The 17,948-nt window shown below is 39.9% G+C and overlaps 1 protein-coding gene across 1 annotated transcript in view; it reads right to left on the bottom strand.

The window, feature by feature from the left end:
• Positions 1–5,032: 5,032 nt before the first annotated feature.
• Positions 5,033–17,948, bottom strand: part of cd276 (CD276 molecule) — a 75,731-nt gene continuing 62,815 nt past the window's right edge. The window contains exon 8 of the mRNA XM_083915969.1: positions 5,033–5,894. The gene's annotated coding sequence lies outside the window, so the exon portion shown is untranslated. The remainder of the gene's footprint in view (positions 5,895–17,948) is intronic.

Below are 17,948 nucleotides of genomic sequence, written 5' to 3'. Positions count from 1 at the left end.
CTGGGTCTTTCGTATCCAGCTGCAATTCAAAATTCAGGTTAATTATACATTGTTTATATTGTTGACCCGAAATAACAGAAAAAATGTATTACATACAATATAGACAATGCCCTGTCCAGGTGTTTATCTCCCTGCTACTGTCATAGTGTTTGGCTTAGCTCCCTTTGAACAAAAACCGAGTGGCTCAGTCAGACACTCTATATATTTTTGATAATAATGTTGAATGAAATTCAAAACCCTTCATAGAAACAGTGTTAGTTGAAAGACAGAGGGACATACTGCAAACCTGGATCCATTGCCCAAGACATGTTTCTCCCCAGCCACTTTCTCCAGCACCTTCTGGTGCAGCGGCCATTGTGTTCTTGATGCCCAGGGGTGTTCTCCCAGTTGGACATGCACTGACCACCTCCACTGGGAAGAATTCCGGAGGTAGACATCCTGATCAGATGCTCACCTCAACTTTTGATTCAAGATAGCAACTCTGAGCTGTCAATATGCATCCGTATCCTTTCCGTCACTACACATAGTTACGGGTAAACAAAGAGCTTTTCTTTCAGGCTCAGCTTCCTCTTCACCATGACAGTAAAATGCACATCATATTATTACTGCTGTTCCAATCCATGATCTTATTCTCTATTTCACTGCTGCAAGTATTAGTTGTCTTTATGCCATGTTTTAATGGTAGAGATATCAAAAGGTCTGGTGTGACAGTGCAACCTGAAGGCTATGGAAAAATCCCTGTGGTTATTCACAGCTGGTATTATTGAAAGTTTTGCATTAAGGCTTTACTTTTCAGCAACCAAATTGTGTTTTTTCTTCTTTCATTGTAGCTTGGCATGTCCTTGAAACAGTAACTTGAAATTGAAAAAAAAAAAGATCTTACTCTCTTAAATCCTTCCGTCAACATTTCATGCCCAGTAAGGCTGCTTGCCATTCAGGGTGGCAGATGAGAGTGCTATGAATTCAACTTCTTTCAAGTATTTTTGTTTCTTCTCTTACTTTCACATCATCATGACTTGCTCAAGGAATTTTGATCTAACCTCCAAAGTTCCTATTTTGTCCTTGAAGATATACCAGTAGGGACGTACAGCTTTTAAAAAGACAGGTGGAACGTAGAAAGGTTTTCTGAAGATCTAACAGTCTTTTCTTTTCTACTATCTGACATATTATAGTTTCAGGCCTAATAAGGAGTTATAATTACAGGTCAGTGTTAAACTCAAATGTGCCATCTTACCAATGAAATGATTAATGAAACATCAAGTGTATTTGTCAGAATTTGCTCTAGTGTTTGCACTGATTCTACTTTAACTCACAAAACCCCATGTTGGATTATAATGAACACATACTACTTGTGTTTGACCCATTTACGCAAAGCTGCTATCACACAAGAAACATTAGACTACCACTACACAAGTCCTATAGCATATACTGTATTAGCTTTGAATTTTGAACATAAAAATGATTTTAAGTGGTTTCTACAGTGTTTTCACCTTGGGTCTGTCAGGCAGTGTGAATGAAGTGGTGCACGTTTATCTTACTTTTCTTTTTTGGTCACCTTATGAAGAGTAAGAGGCATGGTGTGACATTTTGGGGAACGCTTACTCACATTTTATGCTGAGAGTTAGCCGAGAAGATTAATACTACTCACACGATTTATCCCTTAGAAATATGAAGCTACAGCCAGCAGGCAGTCAACGTAGCTGAGCATAAAGAAGCAGGGGAAGCAGCTAGCATGACTTTGCATAATAGTAAAACAATCCTGAAGTCTTATCTTTGCCATATTTACTGAGTTTTAGGGCTGCTGGTAGGTTTCAACCATTGGACAGATCGAGGCAGTTTCAAACAAGTCTTTTTTGCCGCCTTACTTTTAGGTGGGCCCTCCGGCACATTTACCGTTTCACACAGTCTTCAAAGTAACCATTTTTAATAAAAGTTATTTTAGTGTCAATGTTGAATGAACTGTGTAAGCTACTTTTGTGCCAATTAGTTAGTGTAGGCTGACTAAAGCTATTTCAGAGAGAAATACGGAAGTGGTGGTTTGAGTCAAGCACAGGCTGTTAAATTAGTGTGGATAAAGTTGGTACTCAGGCTGCTGTCCGTGGTGCTGATCAAAGACTGATTTGCAGGATGGGAGTTGCTTGGTGAGTCTCTCCATTGTGATAGCAATGTCTGAAGTGGTTGTGTGTGCATGTGTGTGCTTGTGTTGGGATTGAGGGCCCAAGAAAAAAATATTTGCACCGGAGCCATTGACAATTACGCTACATTGCTGACCTAAACTTTGTACAATCATACTCACTTACCTCAGAGATTGAGAGAAGACTAATCAGTTTTAGTGGGTAAGAAGTAGATGCCAGTGAGATTACAGAAATTTAGTAATTTAGTTATTATGGATGTTACCGTAGCTGAATTTGCACAATGTTTAGAATGAAATTGCAATTTCGATTAAATTCGATTTAATTCATGTAAGTTCATATATGTAATATATGTGTAACATGAATATTCTCTGAAAAGTAATATCGGTCACAGTATCGGCTTTCAAAATCCCATATCAGTATATCACCAACGCAGCTGATTTGCCCATTTTATGTTTCCCTCCCCCCTCTGCATACCAAACACATTATCGAACCTCCTCAGGAGAAATAAAACACAGCGTAAAATGCTGGCAGCGTTTTCTCCTTAAGCGGTGAACAACAGACAGATCGTAAAAATTATGCAAGGATGCTCACGGTGAGCAGAATTTGCAGTAAGTGTGTACACACCATGTTTAGATCCTGAGGTAAGGGACTATTGGCCATAGCCCAAGCTATTTACATGCACCTTGATAACTTGTGATAGAGTATCCCACAATTCCATGAATAAACCAATTACACAGTGGTCTTCAATCCTGGTCCTGGTTTTCTTTACTACCATCTACTTAATTGCATTCACTTGGCATCCCTGGTGTGAATCAGTCCCTGATTAGACTGCTAGAATGAAACCGACAGAGCCCTGGATGCAGAATACTGACCTCAGGTGTCCCATCCCAATTGGAACATTGGCCACGAGGTGTCAGCTGCCACCTCTCTATTGACTAAGATTACTTTTAATAGAGAAATAATTCATGTAGTAGTGAACGGATGTAAGAAGTGTACATGCTTACATTGAAGTATCTGCTAAACAAAACAGGGAAAAATCAAGGATGATATTTCCTAAAGCACACACTAAGCATTTACTGTGTGTTAAAATTTAAGGACCACATCTGGAACCATTTCAGTGACTACTTTACTGGGATCTCATTTTCAAATCAAGTCAAATGCAGAGTAGCATAAGCGCTAATATATATCGACTGCACATTCTGAGCCAGGGTGTGGAGAGCCTTCTGAAAACTAGGAGTGCTGGTGTTCTCTCTTGTTTCAAGATACTGTTTTATCCTGTCTGCATTGAAAGCTAATTTTTGCTTCACTTTATTTGAGTGAATTTGACTGCTGGAGTGTTTGTTCAGTCTGTTTTTTGGCCGCAAATAACTGTCCGATGTGTTCCCAACATTGTGTGAAGTGTGCCCATGTGTTTGTGTGTGTGTGTGTGAGAGAGAGTGTCACTTTCAACTGATTAAAACCTGAGTTAGAATTCTAGTTGTTAAATTTTTGGATCCTGTCTTTTGTACATTTGTGGAGTGTAGACAATTTTGAATACCTGCAAACTTTCGTGGGCTATGTGAGCACACACTTTAGTACAAATCTGTTTGTGTTTCTCAAATGACTGTATGCACTATGCTACCTCTAAATTTCAGTGAGCATTGGACCATTGGACTTATACAAACACCACACCAACCCATTAACTGCTTTAAATGTGGGTTGGAATTATTGACAATTTAATCAGTGAATTATGTGAGTAACATAATCTCAAGTGTTTGCCTCAACCTTACCTTTTCTGCATATTTATGATTCATTTTTGATTGCCAAATGATGGTCACTTGTATTTGAATGTTGTTTGAATAATGTAGTTTGTAATTAAGGATTTTGAAAAGCTTCTTTTTAAATTAATGAGGGCTTGGCATTTGCTTTCTTTTGTTTCACAAGAATGATTTTTTAAATCCCCCAAGTGTACATTCAGCAGTGAGCTTCTGTTTCATCAAAGTTCCTTCAGTTTTTTTAAATTTTAATTTGCTTCCAATAACCTATTTCCCACATCTGAAAATCCCAAATGTACACTAGCCCCATATCCCTTCTTAACTACAATGTAAGATTTAGTTTTTGCAGACATTTCCGTTTTAGGGGACCATTGGCTCCAGTGCTCGCAGTCAGAGGAAAATGTCTTCAAGGCTGGCATTTTCTTTCTTAAATCCCATGACATTTTTTCCAGTCCCTGAATGAGAGAATGAGCGTTTCTCAGAGAGGGGCCAACCAAATAAACCCCTCTGTGGGCCTGGAGCCACTAATCTGTAATTTAATTTCAGGCGGGTGTCTGGGCCATGAGGACACACAGCAAGGTCAAGGGCTACTGTACAGAGAGATCTGTGCATTTGGGCACAGCCTGGGGTTTGATCAACAGTCTCATCCAGCTTAGGAACAGAGCACAGTGTACGTGTGTGCTCCTGTGCATGTGTGTGTTGGCGAGGTATTCCTGCACTACTTACATACAAGTCAGACTTGATGCAATGTAGCTATTTCTCGTATGACAGCAACAAACAATCACAGAGAAAATCCATTATTCAAAACAAGTAAAATGTTTGGGATGACTGAGCATCAGCAAACAAAGAGGGATTAGCCCTAAAATAGGACTGTGTCTAACTGGGAACAATTCAACATGTCAGTGTTGATCTGCATGTAAATGAAATATTTGTATTGCTTTGACCATAATTCGTGTTTCACTTATTATGTAGAATAGTCTAGTAGCAGATAAATCAAATAATGGAAAAGTGGAAGGATGAATTTAAGCAGCATGGCTAATCCTGTGGGTGAAGAAATGTCTGTAATAAACTCGACCTTGTTCTGCCTGAACGAGCACAAAGTGGCCCCGGGAATGGGACCAATAATTACCAATGACCAGGCAGTTTCACCACGTCTCTTTAATGTAAATAGGCACTGGGTTATCTGAAACAAATGGCTTTGGCATTCATACATGGACATATGGCACAGGGACCTGCTCAAGTACCTAAAAAAAACGCAATAACTACCAGGACAGCCCCTAGTCTGGGAGAGATCAAACATTCCACACCAGCAGTCGAAACTTGCTGAGATAGCATGTAGTCATTAAAAACAATTTCTTACATATAAGGCTGTCAGGTCAGTGAGAAAATCAGGGTGCATCCCATGCACAATTTGCAGTGTGTTGGAGCTTAGCTGGCATTCAATTTCAATTCCCTCAAGTTACTGAATATAGGAGAGCAGCACACACTGACAGGTACAAGTTACTCCAGCGACAGACGCTAATTAGGAAGTGCAGGAGTAATGGAGAGCCAGGCTCTCTCTCTGGCAGAGAGACACTGGTGGCAACTTACGCAGGGTCATCTCTTTAAGTGTCTCACTTCCTATTAGACAAGAGATCTCTGGCACATGCCCCATCACAACCCATACAGAGTGATCTAAACGACAGAGAAAGGATCCTGTCACATCCTGTAGTTTTCAAAGAGAGCTTCTCTTTTGCATAGAACATCCGACTCAATTGTACTCATTCACTGCCGCCGCCCTCCATTGACAGAAAAGGGAGGGAGGGCAATAGAAAATAATAGCACATGATGTGTTTTGATGGAAACTCGAGGGAAAGTCTTAGAAAAGAAGATGATGGACTCATCTTCTGTTCAGCGAGGCTTTGACATTCTGTAGGGGACACTGGAAATAGTCTCCAGGTTGATGGATAGGTAGAGCAGGATTACCCGCCAGACTCATCTCCTACCAGGCGTCTGGCCCCGACTCCTGGAAAAAGACACAAAAACACAATACTATATTGTCAGGCTGTTCACCGTGGGAGAGGTTATTAGCTTTAAAAAAGATGATGAAACACTGTAGGATGGTCACAGTAACCAACAGCTAACTTAATAATGAAAGCAAGCAGAGGTTATCCCCCTGGTTAAATTGGAGACCGTAGGCAGATTACTTACACATGTTCTACCGTTATTTTCAAAAATAATATATATATAAAAAAAGACAATAACAAACAAAGCAAATTTGACATTATGGTCCCATATTATACTCATCAGGTTCATACTTGTATTTTGTGTTTCTTCTAGAACATGTTTACATTCTTTAATATTCAGAAAACACATTATTTTTCTCATACTGTCTATCTGTATTAATTCCCCGTCTCTTTAAGACCCCCCTATTGAAAAAGCCCAATCTGCTCTGATTGGTCAGTGTTTCGTGTTCTGCATCTGCTTTCTCTGCACCATCATTGCAGCTGGGAAACCACTGTAGTGGCACTATCTACACATCTTATATATATATATATATATATATATATATATATATATATATTGTATCAGTAAACTGATGGCTCGTTTACAGGCACAGTCTCTGATTACAGACTGTGTGCATTTCTCTGTGGATTGAACGTTTTGTTACTTTTACCGAATGTCATGTTTTGACATTTGAAGCTTGGATTGAGTTTGATTGACACATTATTTAACACACACCTCATTTGCTAAACCAGAGGCCGATTACTGGATCTGCCTTCCTATAGAGGAAGAATACACATCTGAATTGACAACTGAATGAGAAACAGAAGTCTGCCTGCAAAGGCCACTACCTCTCACACGATCAATACAAAATAAGTCTTCATTCATACCAATTTAACCGACTTAAGTAATTTCACAAAAACAATACGTTGCCACCACTGCCCTCTAATTCTACAAAAAAGTATAATACTATTATTATTAGAGTAGCCTATGCCTTATCTGCAACTGTGCAGAAATGCCAGGTTTAAATTAAATGAATGAAGGTTGATTTAAAATTCGAAGTTAAATGTCATGAATAAAGCTTTGGACAATTGATATAACCCTATTTACTTTCACAGTATTTCTATGGCATCTCAACCTGCTATATAATTTAAGACAGAAAATTTCACTTTTTATAATATGGGACTTTTAAGTAAACAATCACACCTGCGTTTCCAAGGAAGCGTCAACCTTCAAGTCTCTTTCCACCTACATATGCTCCTCTCTGTATCACAAGTGTCTTTTTTGAACTTCTAATGCTTCTCCTATCTCGTAGCCCCTGCAGACCATCCCACCACTGGCACAGCGAAATAAATTGTTCTCCCTGCATCATTAAACAGTTTGAATTAACTAGGCTGGAATTTAATTATGTCACACATGAAGCTCTTCTACTTGAAGCTTTTAAAAGCAATATAGTTGACTATATGCTTGGAGGTCCAGCTTTTAGATACATTATTCAAGTCAGTCAGCTATATCTGCATGCAACTGGACTTCTAAATGAAAACAGTGGGCCCACCTATCAGTACGGATATTTTAATTTGTGTTTCCTGGTGAGGCAACTAAAGTAAATACCCTGAGAGGTAAATTATTTATAAAATTATTTCTTTTTTTTCATTTAAAATTTGATCATGCTATGTGTCCCATTAAGACCGTAGCTGTTTCTTGACAAGAATCTACTTTTAATTTAGATATACTGTCAACTTGAATATCTTTGTGCACATGTGTTGTGTTTAAGCGTTCACAGTGTCTAACCTGATATTTAAAACACAGGCAATTAAAAATGAGTTCCGTTAGAGAGCTTCTCCTACCTCCTGATTGACTCTCATGAACATACCTGGTTACATTTTTAAGCATGACAGGCTGGTGTGATGTGGTAAAATCATAAATGAAATCCTAAGGGCATTGCTAACAGTGACAGCATGTCAAAGCAAAAACAGTAATCAATTCTATCATTCTAAATTATAAGAGTCTTTGCAAGTTGTAAAGCATGAAAGAATATGAAAAAATGATCTTATGTAAACGTATCCATCACCCAAATGAACACAGCACAATTATCACACATGCATTTTATCATCAGATTCAAATACCACTACGTGCCCCTATGAGTGATCTAAGAATCTGTATTTCAAGGAGGAGTCATGCTAGCTGTTGAGTCCGGAGTTTGGAGGTGAAATAAAAGACCTTTACAGAGACACTGGATGAACATCTGCAGCACAGTGATTTAGACTCTTACAAAACAACAGGAACAACCCCCACAAATAAGACTTTTTTTCTCTGGTTTTGTTGACACAGGCAATCAAAAAGTAAACTCCAACTTAAGTGTTTAACAAACAGCTTCTCTCCGTCTGAGAAATCCAGAACAGCCCTGGCAGGCAGAACCATTCCTGCAACACCTGAGACACAAGCTGATGGACAGATTCATTTACAGCAGGTACACGAGATTGCACACTAATTTACTCGGGCTATAGGAGATGGTTTACGTGAAAGATACAGCGCCACAGTGGATTCAATCTAATGAACCGCTGTAAATCCAAACTGTGCCCCATTTCTTTCCTCATTTACATTGAAATGTAAGTGCCATATTTCATTTTCCCTGTTGGTAACTTCCACCCTTTTTTTATATTCATATACTTGTGGAACATCACACCTCAATTCATACAGAAAGTAACTATCAAAGATAAACAGCAGGCATGAGACTATGAAAGTAAATGTTTGGGAATAACCTTGGAACAGTATTCAGGATAATGAGGAAGCAGCTAAACCTTGGTGATACTTAAAGATCATTACTGGATGATCAAACACTCCATGACAATTTCTCTGTGCAAGAATGGATAATTATACTACTCATACAGAGGAACAACGATCTGCTTTTATAGATGCATTTACATTTCAACAAATGCCCTACATGCGTCAATATACAGTAGAGAGCTGGAATGGAAATATGATCCCATGGGAACTGCAGAACACAAATGGTGGGGTGTGGGATATATCTAAATAATGGTTAGTATTATCAGCGTGGGAAGAGCTATAAGAGGCTATTATTATAAGGCTTAACAATGCATTGAAGTACATAGCCTATGGGTAAACTGTGTGGTGTATGTGTTCAATGTTGCTGAAGGTAGTATCTGAAAAAAAAAAGTTTTATCATGCTTTTTTCAGCTAAAGATGGATTATTAAAGGAATAGATTGACATTTTGGGAAAAATGCATTCTTAAAGCGAGTCGGATGAGGAAACTGATACCATGCATTCTCATGTCATGTCTCATGGCTAAATACAAGCTACTGAATATATACCCCAGATTTGTCTGGCATCATGACATTTGTTTTTTACTTTGCTCCACTTCACTCTGAGAACCCCGGCAAAACCAGTATGTTGGCATGGCTACGCATTAGTGTCCACTAATGCGTACATTAGTGTACACTTAGATCCAGGCAGATGTGTTGGTCTTGAGTGATTTGCTAGGGAACATTGAATCACACATCCCCGTGAAAATCAGTAAGAGTGGAGGAAATGTCAGACTGAAGATGGAAATGGAGTGTAAAGAGTTGAAAATTCTGTCTGATATCAGGCAGCTTTAGAGGTGATGGTAGGTAGATTGTATTACTTTTTACCAGAGCTAGGCTAGCTGTTCCCAGTCTAAACTACGCTAACCAGCTGCTGGCTGTAGCTTCATATTTATCTTTTAGACATGAGAGTGGTATCAATTAGGGATGCCACGCTTCTTAATATAATATTAAACTGGAATGTACGCCATGAATTGAGTTTTTTTCCGGTTTAGCAATAAAATTTCATGTTTCCGTGCTTCGTATTTCTCTCTGAATTGGCTGTCGAAGCTTTAGAGGAGCACATAAATGCATCATGCTTTTAAGTAACGCCTCCCTGCCGAGTAAATATCCAAACACTAAGAGCAAGTCTGCAAGCATTGCTTCACATATGTCGCCCAACACTTCCACTATTACCGCATATATGCGGCGCCACCACCGAGCAACACAGTCTGGAAGCAGGACGGCTGGCAGGTACCACCGTCAGTCAAAAAACAGCTGACGCAGTTGTCTGCTGATGCCTTCCAACAAGCCTATTCTGTTGGTTCAGAAAAACACAAAAAAACAAGTGCAGTGGCGATGTTAATTGCAAAAATATTTGCAGCCTTGCCCTTTTGTTAGAAATGCAGGCTTTCGTCACATAATGAAAACGCACGATCCGCACACATTTTTCAGCACTAACGTAATTCCAGACCTCTAAAAAACAACAAAGGCATTTAAATGGAACTGGCTAAAGCACAGAGCCTAGCACTGTGAAGAAGCACTTTTGCATTTGAAAGTGTTAAAACATCGTTTCCTCGTTACTAACAAAATGTGTACTGAAACGGAAGAACGGAAACCAAAGAACCGAAGTACGTACCGAACAGTGGGCTGCAACTGTTGCCTCCCTAGTATCAATCTTCTCATCTAACTCTTGTCATGGTAATTAAAGAGCCATTCTTTTAAATGTTAAGTTTAGCATTTCTTTAGATGGATACATTTAATAAGGGTTACATGTGTCTGATTTTCCAAGCAGGAGGGCGCATACAGTTACTTAATAGGAAATAATATTGCAGAAACGTGTAGAAATCTCTGCAGAAGCAGGCCTATACGGGACTGGAAAAAAAAGAAGTGCAGTCGTCTGCCTGACAATTTGCATCAGTCACAATGTTTAACAATGATCATTATGAATTTTGCAGTAATGCAGCTGATATTGCTACAGGCCCCTACACTTTGTCCCAATAACAAAAAGCCAGAGTGAGGTGTCTGACAGGTCATTCTGTTACCACTCTTCTATTATTCCAAATCAGCTGCATACATCACACTCTAAAAATCTCACACTTTATTAGCTCTTTTTCTCTGGTCGAGGAACCCCACCCTTGACCTCTCTCCAAAAGCGGCCTGCAGCCCCCCAGTGTTAATTATAAGACTTTTCCCCCCGGAGCCTGGGTGGGACATGAAAGTGAAAGTGCATTAATCTTGATTCTTCACTTCAGTGTAAAGGATCGTTTGAAGAGACTCCTGTGGTAAGCCCCAAAGGCAAGGTGACTCGGTACCACGAGAAAGGTAGAAGGGGGGAAAGGAAAGAGTCAGTTTATTCTGTGCTCATACTGGGATGCTGGCTGCCTCAAGAGGCAAGTCAATCATTTACCCTAAACCACTTATATTCTCAGTATGTTAATCTGGATGAATATTAAGAGTCGCACAGGGCGACACGCCAAAAGACCATCTTCCACCTGCGCCGCTCCTTGATGCAGCATGAAGGTGACTGTCACCCTATAAGCTTAACTGAGCACATCTGAGCAAGGACTGTAGTGTGTCGATGAGTTTACATTCAGCCCTATTTCATCGCAAAAACAACCACAAGCCATAGTAGATGTACATTTAAAATCTTAGTGGTATTATGCTACACTATATGAAGCTAGAAAGTGCCTCAACAGTGCCGTTACAGTCATTCCCTGGCTGCAATGACGGTGCAGAGACAACAAGTGTGGAAGACACTGAAAGGCTGACCAATAAAAGTAGACTGGGCTTTTTCAGGAGGGGGGCTTAAAAAGTCAGGAGCTGATGTGTAAAACAAACTGTGTGATACCCATTTCATAGCATTAAGTCACTGATGCCTGATACAAAATCACTGGCAGCCTGCTATGTCTCAACAACTTGTTATTGCCACTGTCCAAGTCTGTAAAATCGCGAGATGGACACAGACAATCAGGTAATTGCTTAAAAAAACAAAGCAGAGTGAAGACAGCAATGGAAAAAAGCCATACGTTATATATAGTGGCCTGAATACCTTCTGATTGTTTCATTTGAAAGAAAACACCTACACCAACATTATCCAGTTACTTCCATCAAGAGCATTTTAATTTTGAATTACTTGTTTGATCACGACCTCCTTATTTCATTAGTTTATTTACTTCTACAGTCCGCCAACCGTCAGTTTAAATATGTCAAGGTCTACGTCTGTCCAGACTTAAATAATATAGAGAGTGTAGTGAATATTTTGAAGGAATTTAATAAAGGTATTGAGTGTATTTTTGGCAAAATTAAGATGCTTCACACATCTTCAATCCGGCAGCGCAGAAGATCTATACAATCACCAAAATGTCACCGGTGTGTCACCAATTCGTTATCCCCTTCTGTTCCTGAGTTATGGCACTGAATAATGGACAGAAATTTTATGATGTCACAGTGAGGTTGACCTTTTACTTTTTGGATATAAAATGTTAAGGTCACAGTGACCTTGACCTTTGACCCCACCCCAAATCTAACCAGTTAATCCTTGAGTCCAAGTAGACATTTGTGTCAAATTTGAAGACATTCCATTAAGGGGTTGCTGAGAAATTGCGTTCACATGACCAAGATGGACGGATGAACAACCCGAAAACACAATAACGATAATGTGTGCACACTTCAGAAAACTACACATAAAAGTCATCTCTCCGCTCAATAGGCAACATGTTTAGCATATTTCCCATCACAGTGGGGGATGGCTGTTCAGTATTTATGTTTGTTGTTTGTGCCATCTGTACATTCTCTGGTGCTGAACAGCTGATCTTCAATAGCTATCCTTTGTAAACAATAGGGGCTAGGATCCATTAAAAAACTACTAATTGTGTTTTGCCAAAACTCATTTAGGTTTAAAAACTAGATAGGCATTGTTAGTTTCCATGAACGGAACATTTCAAAAGTGCAAAAATTCAGAACTTTTAGAGAGAGACTCAGATATTATGTAGCCAAATCAGCAGATTCTTGAATTTGACAACTATTTAGAAAGAGTGTTTCAGTAGGCAGGTAAGCTGACAGTGTAAGCCTGGGTGAGGACAGTTAAGTGATGATACATTTTTTTATGACAAGGGCCGTGGCCTGGTGACCACACACAAAGCAAAGCATGTCATCACCATGCCCACAACAAATTACAAAACATACATCTGCTGCATTAATTCTGCTGCAGGGTCACAGGGGTTGCTGCTTGTGTCTACATGTATCCAAATCCATCGAACAGAATTACAGGTTATCGTGGAGACGAGAGATTGATTGTAGCCTTATGCTTTTTATACATCAGTTTTCATTGCTCTAGCTGATGTCCATACTTTGGTGCATACAGCCTTATAAAATAGCCTCGGAGAATAGATGCGTGCAGATAATATCTGTTTTCATTATTGGGATAATCAGTTTTATTGAAGTAGATACAGTACATTATTTTGCTTGTTACAGCCTTTTTTATGGGGCAGTTTTTATCAACTATACATGATGCCATACAATAAATCAGAATCACAGTGTCCCAGTTGTCAGTATCTATGCATGCACCAGTTGTGTGTTTTTCAACATCAACACACCGCTGATCTTGTACACAGCCTCTCATCTGCATTATGAGTAATCTATGGTAGTTAATTGAGCCCAGAGGCAGTTGGTTTCAATGAAGGCTCCTGTGCTTTTCTGGCAAAAACACGAGAAAAAGAGCTCTCTGGAGAAGGCAGCTCTCTGTCGAGAGGCAAACAGAGCAGAACTCCTGCCGTGTTCATTAGCTGTCATTGATCAGTGATTCAGTTGCTGTGCAACTCCTATCACAGCTAACATATTACCAGTTCCATGTCCTAAAAATTAATATAAAGCCAAGAAAGGGGAGTCAGCACAGCATTTTCCTCATTATATTGTATTTTTCAATGCACTATTTTGAAGTGAATGGATGTTTGCCAAGGTTCTCAGTATGCAGAGACTTCTCTTGCACACTTGTCCATTCCACAGTTTTCTGATATCAATATGAGCTACTATATTCAGTTATTGGCTTCCCTCAGAGACTATCATTGCTGCGGCTTATTCCATCACAGAAGATGTACTGTAGAATGAGGCTGCAAGGTATAAAAATGCTGATAAATGGCTGAGACAAAAGCATAAATAATGCAGAGATCAGAGATACTGGAATAGTGAGTCAAACTCCACTTCAAGACACCTCCCTGGAGAGAGTCCAACGTAAGTGTCCTGTCTGACATCATCAGCGTCTGCAGGGCCTCACCTGCCACATACAGCAGAGAGGAACTGGAAGAGCCCCACTCTGTCTCTCCTAGTCCTTCACTTTTCTTCCCACTAACTAAAAAACCTGATTATCCAAGAGCTCAGATCCCATCGTGTGTGCCTGATGGCAGCAAGCTTTTAAAACACATTCAGACTAGTTTCCTCCTTTCAAATTTCACTCCATTGTACACCTGAGAAAGGATTCGCTATATGCAGTCTGTACTTAGAAAACTTAGACAGAGTAAAGCCTGAGCTATTACTGCAAACGACTATGACAACGAGATACATTCTTCAGAGTTTAAGTTTGATATATAGGGGTGAATTAAATCAATATTTCACAACCCTGCTGAAGGGACTGGTAAAGGGCTATTATGTAGCACTAATTGCACCTATAGGGCCTATCTTTAAAAAATGAAATCTCTCTCATTGGAATTCATCGAAAGTCGTTGGGTAGATGACCGCGATCATCCATGCTGCTCCTCATTTCACTGAGTTTTCTTTATTCCCTTCATGTCTGCCTTTGAATATTTATTCTCTTCTCATTTGCTATGCCATCTCTGTCTAGGCCAAGGTTCTGCACAATACCATTCTTTATTGCCCTTTTACACATAAAAAGAACAAAAAAACGCTTTTAAAAATCATTGCAGATTATGAAACAAGGTCTTGCACTGCAATGTATCAAGAAAGTTGTAAGGTGTCTCTAGACAACGTTTCCCCAAAGATATTACTTTTTTATATCAGGAGAGTAAGACAGTGGTGTGACACATTAACTCCAGTGCCCAAAGAACAACAAGACGGATATTCAGCATTTTTTTCAAGTGTTAGTGATTGTCCTTCCACTGGTAAATACAAACAGGACATTTTTAAAACTCATAAGATAACCACTAGCTTTGGCTGATGGTTGCAGTATGTTCTACGGAGAACAAGTATTGTGGATTTAGACCCACATTTATGACAGCGTTCTTGGCCTGTGACTGCCAGTACAGACTACAGGACTTTAGTCCGGATTTTCCACTTGACAACAGATGTTGGAGTTTACCGACAAAAGTCCCAGATCGGTGGCAAATCGGAGTTGGCTCAGCACTTGCGTGTCGGTGCTGGAGCGTGATATGTGAAGTGTTCACAAACACGAGCTGAGCAGCTCGCTAGAGACTCAAAGACACACTCCATCTAGCAGGTTAAATATCTGGAGCTGTCGGGGACCAGGGGGAGGGGGTGCCTGTAACAATAGGCACTTTACTGTATGTGCAGCTCATCTCCTGGCCGGAGGAGAAGCTGCCGCTGCCGGGTGCATTGTCGCAGCCCTCCGTGTTTGATACAGACACACAAGGCACATTTGAGCATCATTTTCAAACGCAAAGGTTTTTCTACTGTAAAATCATCTGCTGTGAGCTTGTTTGAATTCACAACGTTAACCACGCATTCCCCCGGTCTAAAAGCTACAGTGTGGAATGTCTCCGTTGGGCTACCCAGGAATTATGTGAAGAGTTGGAATGAGAACAGGTTGAAGCTAGTAGTGTGTGACCCCCTGTCGCCTGTCAGTCATGTAGTGTGAAAACGACAACAAGACAGCAAGTTGTGTAGTGTGAATAGTACAGCAAACTGACGACTGAAGAAGTTAACTCTTCAGGGTCAGTATGAAGAGGATTGTAAATTGTGTAACCAACCATACGTCCATAAAAGAAATTTGATTTCAATGGCATTTTTGATTATATAGCAGGTTGAGGTGCTATATAAATACGGTCAAAGTGAAAAAATGCTAAATCCACAGAGAAATGCATACAGCCCTTATTCAGAAACTGTGCCTGTAGACTTCTCCTAGGTTGCGTGTATACTATACACAGGTAGAAACTGCCGATCCACTCATTCCCCAGCTGCAATGATGGTACAACAATGCAGATGCGGAACACCCGGGCACGCTGACCAATCAGAACAGCTTTTTCAGGAGGGGGGCTTGAAGAGACATTTTTCAGTCATTTCAGTCAGAGGTAGGATACAGGTATATTCAGACAGACAGTCAGTATGTAGTAGTAGTAGCAGTAGCAAAATAATGTCTACAGTAAATATTAAAGCATGTAAACATGTAATCGAAGAAACCCAAAAATTATAAAGTAGTAAATGAGCAAAATACACTCACCGGCCACTTTATTAGGCATACCTGGTGCTTAATAAAGTGTCAGTGTGGCCTTTTGCTGCTGTTCCCTATCTGCTAGAAAATAGGTGGTGTTGTGTGTTCACAGATGCTCTCCTGCATTCCTCTGTTGTAACATGTGGATATTTGAGTTACTGTTGCCTTTCTATCAGCTCCAACCAGTCTGGCCATTCTCCTCTGACCTCTGGCATCAACAAGGCATTTGGGCCCACAGAACTGCAGCATATGAATATTTTCTCTTTTTTGGACCATTCTCTGTAAATCCTAGAGATGGTTGTGTGTGAAAATCCCAGTAGATCAGCATTTTTTGAATTCCTCAGACCAGCCCGTCTGGCACCAACAACCATGCCAAGTTCAAAGTCACTTAAATCACCTTCTTCCCCATGCTGATGCTCGGTTTGAACTGCAGCACATCGTCTTGACCATGTCTACATGCCTAAATGTATTGAGTTGCTGCAGGAGAGGTGTACCTAATAAAGTGGCCGGTGAGCGTATGTCTCCTTTGTGAATTCTGTTCTTGGTAGAAGAACAGAGCAAAGACAACAAGCCAATTCCAGCCAAGTTTTATTCACTCAACACAACTTCTTATGCTTTTGTCTAAGATTCCACAACCACAAAGTTGCCATAATGATCAGTATGTAGTACAGCACACAGCGAGTCTGAGCCACTAACGATGGCAACAATCTACAGAATATTGAGTGTGCTGCAGAAAGCCATTTGCTATGTTATCTGTGCTGGGCTGCCAGTAATGAAACAATAAAAGTTTGAGTGGATGAACATAAGTCACAAATGAACACACATATCGATAAGGCAAAGGTTTATGAAAACAAAGTGCCGCCACACTCTAAAACAACTTAATTAAATGCAGAGCATTGCTTTATTTAATAAGATATGCTGCACTCTGCATAAATGCATTAATCGATAGCAAAACTGCCACACAAATATTAGAATAATTGATCCAGGATGATTCAGCAGCAGAGAGGTCGAGGGGCTTGCAGGATATTACCTAGCAATAACAGTCTCTGTGAAGGTCAGTGGATACTACAGTAATGACAAATGTCCTCTCTTTGACTCCTACTGGCCAGACTTTATTTTGGCTAGTTACAGGAAATTACTTTCTACACCTTCCATCATCTTATACTCACTCATGCAACGGCTTTATGGCAATGACCAGTTGGGGTATAATAAAAACAAGCTGTTACTGTCCAACCTTGTAATAAAAAAATATACACACAACTGACATCAAACCGCTGGATATTGAAGTAAGAGTAGGAGGAATGGTGAAGAACAGATACAGTGTAGGTCCATACTGTATGCTAATGTGAGATAGTAGTGAAGTAAGTGTGACTCATAGACAGGGGTGCAACTGAGCAGCAGTGTCATCCAGTTTATACTTGCCTCCTCCGCAATAGATATGTGCCCATACTGTACACACACATGCACAGACATGGACACCAGATATACACAGTACACTAAATCTGTACTGCTTCTAAGATGCTGTTAAGTCTTAGCTTGTGGGGACTTCTAGCACTGGTTTCCCTACATTTTAAATTGTCTAAGACAGCAGGAAATATTCACCAACTAATAACTAAATCTATCAAATTGTGTCTCTTTTTCTGACAGAACACAGACCAACTACACCATTCTCCAGCACCATCGTGACAAAAATCTTCAATATCTGTCAAATCAAAATTGATGGAGTGCCTCTAAAATGTTTCTAAAAATACCAGCATCCAGCATCAAAACATCTATGTATCAACAAAAGGGAAAATGCTTCTCTCTTCAGAAAAAAAGAGCCTTAAATGAAAAAAAAATGCTCTTGTCCTTTGTTGGTTACAGTTATGTAGC

The sequence above is a fragment of the Echiichthys vipera genome (genome assembly GCF_963691815.1).
Source record: "Echiichthys vipera genome assembly, chromosome: 1".
NCBI classification, from domain to species: Eukaryota; Metazoa; Chordata; class Actinopteri; order Perciformes; family Trachinidae; genus Echiichthys; species Echiichthys vipera.
This window is presented reverse-complemented; position numbering and strand designations above follow the sequence as displayed.